The following is a 7438-nucleotide window of genomic DNA, read 5'->3' as shown; positions in this document are numbered from 1 at the left end:
GAATATTGATCTATGTCCATATCTTTCTTTACAAAACATGAGAAGTTCAAGTAAAGAATCCAAATTACTTAGTCTATTGATCTGTGTGTCTTTGGTTGTGACTGCCCTGAGACTGAACCACATGACCACATACATGGGTGTAGCTTTCTAGGACCCATAATCCTGGCGGTGATGTGTACCATCCAGCAGAAGGAAAAGCGAGTTTGCCTTAGATTGTGTAGAGATAGAGTAGATATAATCAAGTGAAGTGGGAGAAGAAAATTCTAGGCAGAAAATCGGATGTGCATGAAGGTCACTAGGTGGACAGGTATTGAAGAAGCTGAAAGGAGACCCAGGCAGGATGTGCGATGGCTCACATCACACTGAAGATTTGCACCCTTTCGTCTTAATAGAGCCTGGTAAATAGTGGCTTCTTAGGAATAATTAGTCTTACCCTTTTCTTTTTTACATACTGTCTTCAGGGTTGCAGAAGCCAGGAGAAGAAGTGAAAACCCTTAGGAATCAGCCCCTCCATTTCTAAGCCAAGGTCACATCTAACTGCTCAAGTCAGTAGGAAGTATTCCTGTCGTCAGGTAACTACAGAAGATTTCATCATAATTACCATGCATATGGTTCTTTTTTCCCTCATGTAATCATGGCTCCCTAAGTACAATGTCAATTCGTTAATTACAGACACACATTGGAGATACAGAGGGTTGATTCCAGACCACCACAGTAAAGCAAGTACCCAGATAGACAGTCACACAGATTTTCTGTTTTCCCAGGTCACATAAAAGTTATGTTGATATGTGTGTGTGTGTGTGTGTGTGTGTGTGTGTGTGTGTGTGTAACAGTGTGATGGAAAAATTTTGCTGTTTTTTTTTAATTGTATTATTTTTACGTGTACCGTCAAATCAGATCTGACTGGTATAGGAGGAGATTGCCCCCTCTTTCTCCAGCAGAGCATCTGGTGGATTTGAACCGCGTACTTCTGGGATTGCAGTGGATGGGAAAGTTTTAAATGCCATGAGGACAAAAGTATGCCATGGGGACATGAACTGAACACACACTGTGTGGCAATGGTGCCCATAGACTTGTTCGCTGAAGACTTGCCACAGGCCTTCAGTTTGTTTGTTGTTTGCAGTTAAATAAAATGAGGTGTGTCCGTATTATGCACTAGGAGAATGTTTCCTTTATGTTTTTGCCCAAGTAACTGTATGAAGACTTAGGGTATATAGCGTTTCACTTTGGAGCCCCAGATCTGAACAGGAGTGTGACCAGGACAGCAATAGTCTGTGAAGAAGGCTTTCCTGTGATCACGTGGAACACACACTCACTAACCTGGAACTTGTAATTTGGGAGGCAGTCTCTAACAGAGTCAGAAAAAGAATTCCCACTTTCCCTTTGAATGATGTCATCTCCTCCTTAGACAGGTAGGCTGTTTCTGGAGCATCAGACAGGGAAGGAGTCAAGGGGTCGTCTTGACTAAGAAATGCTGGAAAGAGCTAGAAAGAAGCACTGGAAGGACTGTCCACTTGACTTTATGTTGACAGACCCGAAATGAATGAAAACCGTGGTTTGCCTTGGAAGAGGTATTTAACATCCTTAATTTAAGATAAGACAGGTGAGGCATCTTAACCAAAGCTAAGGGTTACTGATGGCGTAGTAGAAGCTCAGAGGCACGTGTTTCAAATCCACCAGCTGCTCTGTGGGAGGAGGCTGGACAATCTCCTCCTGTGCAATTTACAGCCTCTGAAAACCTGCTGGAGGGTCAGCTAAGGGTCTTCCCCCCCGCCCTTTCTACTTGATGGCACATGACAAGGGTTACTAGGCGCCTGGAGTGAGGCATTGTAATTTTTGCAGGCTCCTGTTCATCTCCCATTCTCCCAGAAGAGCGTCCAAACTTATTTTGAGTCCAAAGACGAAGAAAGTTCAGAGTCCAGATCAATCCATGTGTTCTGTCCTCCTAGTCAAGTAACTGCTTGAGCAATGGTCACATGGTCCAGGTTAGCCCTATAATAACAGATCCCAGAAGTCACCCAAGAGCAACCAGCTGGACACAAAGCTCTCTCTTAGCCTCCGGCTGGAAGCAGCAGGGTTGGGTTACTGGATTCTCTGAGGTTTTAGCAGCCTCTATAGTTCTCAGTTTGCTTGATAATCTAAAAAATGAAGATAAAAATATAACCCACGGTGTCGGGAACTACAATGAGAGTTCAAGATGGTACAGAAAGCACTCACTGATTAAAAGGAAAAGCTTATTGGTGTGTATGTTGGGCTTGTACATCGTGCTCTGCACAGCTGAAGCTCTTGAAGCTCATAGATAAGCTTCAGATGGGCAGATAGTAACAAAGACTTATGGGGAAACTCGCTCTCTGGAAAACGCTAAAGCAGCCTCCCACTGATATTTTCAATACTGGTTGGTTTTGTCACGTGCTGAAGCCTGCCCTATCTTGAGCCAATTTCATTGTCTCCGACACACCTATCCCCACTACCCCAGTTACTGAATCAATCCATCTCTTCCAGAGTCTTCCTCTCTTATGCTATCCTTCCACCCTTCCAAGCATGATGTCCTACTCCAAGAACTGGTCCCTCCTGGCAACATGGTCAAAGTATGTGAGATAGAGCTTCAAAATCCTTGTCTTCAGGGAGCAGCTTAGTTTCACTCTTCCTAGGACAAACTTGTTTTTTCTCCTAACAGTCTATAGTATGTTCAATACTCTCCTCCAGTACCCCAGCTCTAAGGAATCGATTCTTCTTTTATCATCCTTAGTAATTGTCCAGCTCTCTGATGAATGTCAAGTAATTATGAAGATCATGGCTTGGCTCAGGCACACCTCAGTCTCTAGATTGACATCATTGCTCTTCAGTACTCTGGAGAAGTCCCTGAAAGCAAATTTTCCCAATGAAATTTGTCTTTTGATTCCTGACTGCTGATTCCAAGAGTGTTGATTATGGAACCAAGCAAGGGGAAGTTGTTAAGAATTTCAATCTCTTCATCTCTCATGATGCTGTCAATTGGCCCAGTGGTGAGAATATTTGCTTTCTTGATGTTGAGTTTCAATCCATAGTGAATGCTGCAGTCCTTGACCCTCTACAGCAAATGCCTTAGGTCCTCCTCAGTTTCAGCAAGCAAGTTTCAATACTTAGACTAAAAAAATCAAAAGGGGGGGGAAATATAAAAAAGGGGGGGGGAGAAATATGTAAAAGACAGGTAAGAGACAAGAGATAAGGTATACTCTGAGCTTCATCTAGTCAATACTCCAGAGAAGCCAGTGAACAGAAGGTGAGAACTAAAAGTTTTTAAGAATTTTTTAAAACATCCTCATATTGAAAAGTCATACCAAATGCCAAGTGTTATGAAATTAAACAGGATAATCTCTGCCTACACACTTCTGGCTACAACTGCACAACATCAAAAAGAAAGACAAAATTTCTGAAGTTAACAGAGAGAAAAGGCATGTTATCTAGAGAGGAAGAACAATATAGAAGTCAACGAAATGCAAGGGCCAATATAGCTGCCAATCTGTGAATTTATCCCCTGCAAAACTAGCATTTACAAATTGCAAAATAAAAACATTTTCAGATGGTTAAAGGTATAAAAAAAAATCACTGCCTGTGAAATTCTCATAGCAAGGATGGAAGAACAACCCACTGACTAAATGCAGCATTGCAATCATTTTAAAATAAAGTTTTACTGAAACACAGCTATACACATCTATGTGTATCTATGGTTGCTTTTGCGTCCTAATGACAGGGTTAAGTGACAATGACAGAGACTGGCCAAGAAAGCCAGAAGTATTTACTACTATCTAACCTTTGGCAGAAAAATTTTGCTGATCTTTCCTATTAACAAAACACAAAAATCCTCAAATCAAACTAAACTTATTGTTGTTGGGTCAGGACCTCGATAGAACCTCAGACTCCTCGCTGAGCCTGCAGTGGGTTTCCAGAGCTGACAATCGTGCTGGAGTGGGTTGTCCATCTTTTTCTTGTGGGGCAACTGGTAAATGAGACCCCCCCCCGGCCTTTGGGTTGGCACTCAAAATCCTTACCTACCAGGCCACCAGGGCTGCCTGCTATCACACTCAAGATTTCCATGTGTACTGATCCACTAATTTAATAAATAAATATCCCAGACCCAACCTATGGTGAAATGACAAAGATAAGATGCATGACCCTGGAAGACGGGAGATTTTGTAAGAGATCAAGTAAGTGACAACTTCTCTTTTCTGAGACATGGTGTTGGGGAAGTAATGCTGGGACATGTTGTCTAGGGGGTGTCTAAAAAGAATAAAACAAAAAAAAAACAAACCCAACTCATCTCAATAGAGAGAAGCCAGACTGCACTTTGATTCTCATGTTTCATTCAGAGAGATTATTTGACATCCTCCCATTTCTGGCATGCAGAGAGGGCCACTGGGTTTGCCTCAGGTCCTTGCACCATGAAGGCGACCGTGCAGTGCTCACTGTCCTGTTTTCAGTCAATGTTAAGAAGACAAAGATTCTCACCACTGGACCAATTGGCAGCATTAGGATGAATCATGAAGAAATTGAGATTGTTAACAACTTTAGTCTGCTTGGCTCCACGGTCAACACTCTTGGCACCAGTAGCCAGGAAGTCAAAAAACATATTGTAATGGGAAAGTCTGCTGTTAGTGACCTCTCCAGGGTACTGAAGAGCAGTGGTGTCACCCTGGAGACTAAGGTGCGTCTGATACAAGCCATGGTCTTCGCTATCAATTGTTATGCATCAGAGAGTTGGACAATGACTAGGGAGGATAGAAGGAGAATTGATGCCTTTGAGCTTTGGTGCTGGAGAAGAGTATTGAGGGTACCATGGACTGCTAGAAAAACAAACAGATTCAACCTGGAGAGGGTTAAACCAGGCTACTCCTTGAAGGCAAGGATTCTGAGGCTTCATCTGACATACGTTGGACATGTTGTAAGGAGAGACCGGTCTTTAGAGAGGGACATCATGCTTGGGAGGGTGGAGGGACAGCGCAGGAGGGGAAGACCCTCTATGAGGTGGATTGATTCAGTGACTGGGGTAATCGGGATGGGTGAGTCAGAGGCAATGCAATTGGCTCAGGACAGAGCAGGGTTTAGGGCTGTTGTACATAGGGTCGCTATGAGTCGCAAGCAACTCAACGGCATGTAACAACAACAACAACTTTCCTTCTTCACACCTGAAGTCGTGCTGAGTCTAAGTTTATGACAATCGCTGAGCACTCGATCCTGCCATGTTGTCTGGGATATCCCGCCTTCACTGCGTGGCTTGACTTACCCTTACTCACCAACTCCAGAAAGTAGCCCCTTGGCCAATATCCCTCCTCTAGATATTGTTTAATTTTTCCTAATTCCATACTCAGTTACAACATGGCTATTTTTAAAGTTTTTACTGTGATTTGAATGAAGGTTTGTAGAGCAAATCTGTCTCCATTCAGCATTTTATTCACATCGTGTTTTGGGACATTGATTCCAACACCCACCTTGTAATATCACTCTTTCCACTTCTGCCCTGGGATCATCTCCGTTTATCTGTCTAGCCTACCTCTTCCTGTTTTCTGAGGCTTATCCCTGGGAAAGTGCTGCTTTTTTATTTTATAAGGTTCGTCGTCCTAAAGAACGTGCTCCTTTTAGAAGTTACGAGTCTCCTGATAGATCAGTTGTTTGTCTACAAGCTGGGTCACAAGGCTAGTTTCAGTTCCAAGTTTGGAGGACAAGGAGCCATGATCGTGGGGCTCTGTCAGTCGCTATCAGACCAGCAAGTGAATCCTTTTTCTTACTTTGCATTTTGTTTCTCTCCCAGGGACTTTCTTGTGATCCCTTTCAGAACAGTAAATAGCAGTGGTGGCTGGGTACCGTCCAGCTCTTCTGATCTCAGAGTTGTGGAGACTGGATCACCTGGTCGAGGAGTCCTCTGCATTCATAGTCTTTTTTTCACTCTTTTTCCTCTGAATGAGGAAAGGCTAATAGTCTGACCTTAGACGGCTGCTCACAAGCTCTTAAGATGCCAGTTAAGACTCACCAAAACGGGATGTCGAACATTGTCTTTGTAGACTAAGTGATGCCAATTGACCTTGATGCCTCCTGAGATTATGATCTTGAGTTTCCAGGCTCACCAACTCATTCTCTCAAGGTTCTGTCTGTTGACAGTGTTCTATCTGAAGATTTTTACACGAGCTGATTGTTTTCCCCTTCCATTCTGACTCCTTTTCTGGGACTGATATACATCCAATACCAAGACAACTGAAAAGGTGAGGAATGAGAGAGAAGCTTTGATATCACTACCTTCACGAGCTAAGCTAAAGGAAACCCACAGAAGAGGTGGAAGGAGCCCGAGGTGGACTCGCCTCCTCCAGCCCACCGCGCTGACAGGTGAGCCAATGCTGGAGGCCCGGCCTTGTCCTGGTGACTGTGCTCAACACAGATGGACAGGGATCCATGTAAGGCAGCCCAGAGATGGAGACGGGAAAGGGAGAAGGGAAGAGAAGGGGAAGAAAGAAGCGAAAAGATGCTGCAAGTTCATGTTCATGGGTGACCTCCCCTGCCCCTCCCCACAGGACTCTCTGGCTGACTTGCATTCTTCACACCTTGGCGTCATCCATTTATCACCCCTCCACTTCCCCAAAACATGGTTCGGGAACGCTGAAAGATTGACCGGACATGCCTCACTGAAGGATATTTGTGTCCATTCATTCCGTTCCTTGGCAGACACATGGATTCTGAGTTTCCTTGCAAAAAACACCACCCGGATCTCAAAAATTCTGAACACTCCTGCCAGCAAAGAAGAGAAATCACTCATTCGGTGAAGGTGAAGGGAGAACCCAGATGGATGGTTAATGGTCTGAACAATAGGCAGCTTCATTTACTTAACGCTTCAAGATACTTACGAATTCACCTGTAAGAATTCTGGGGTTTATAGAATACACGTCTATAGAATGCAGTGAGGGCTGGAGGTTGTCCTTCTTGACCATTTCTATAAATCAAGTCCTATTACTTGGAGATGCACTTGAAATTCAAAGATGTGCTTCTGTGGGAAACTTTTGGTATAAAAATGGGACGTTGCCTAGCTCTGGGCACCTTGAAGACTGTGTCTTCTACCTTGTACGAACTGGAAACTTTCCACAGGCAATGTTTCATTGATTTGATCTCCCTCATAAAACCAGGAGGTATTTTCACAGCCATTTAATAAATGAGAAAACTGAATCAGTAAGGTGCTAGGGTCACCCTGTTAGCTGATTGGTGGCCAAGCCTTGAGATTCATCTAGTTGGGATTCATGTTGCTCTTGAACCTGTAACATCTTGTAGGCTCCAATTCAGATCTGGCTTCAAACAGGGAAGATCTTAGATTTGCTTTAATGTAGTTCTGCTACCATCTTGAAATCCTGAAAATTTACGTCAGGGGTTCCTCCAATTCTGTAGCCAGTCCTGCTTTCAGCTGCACGGTTTCCCGTCT

This window comes from Elephantulus edwardii, unplaced genomic scaffold, assembly GCF_000299155.1.
Source record: "Elephantulus edwardii isolate Elephantulus edwardi_28Jun2011 unplaced genomic scaffold, EleEdw1.0 scaffold00193, whole genome shotgun sequence".
Classification (NCBI taxonomy): Eukaryota; Metazoa; Chordata; class Mammalia; order Macroscelidea; family Macroscelididae; genus Elephantulus; species Elephantulus edwardii.
The sequence above is the reverse complement of the archived record's forward strand: the minus strand, read 5'-3'. Positions refer to the sequence as shown.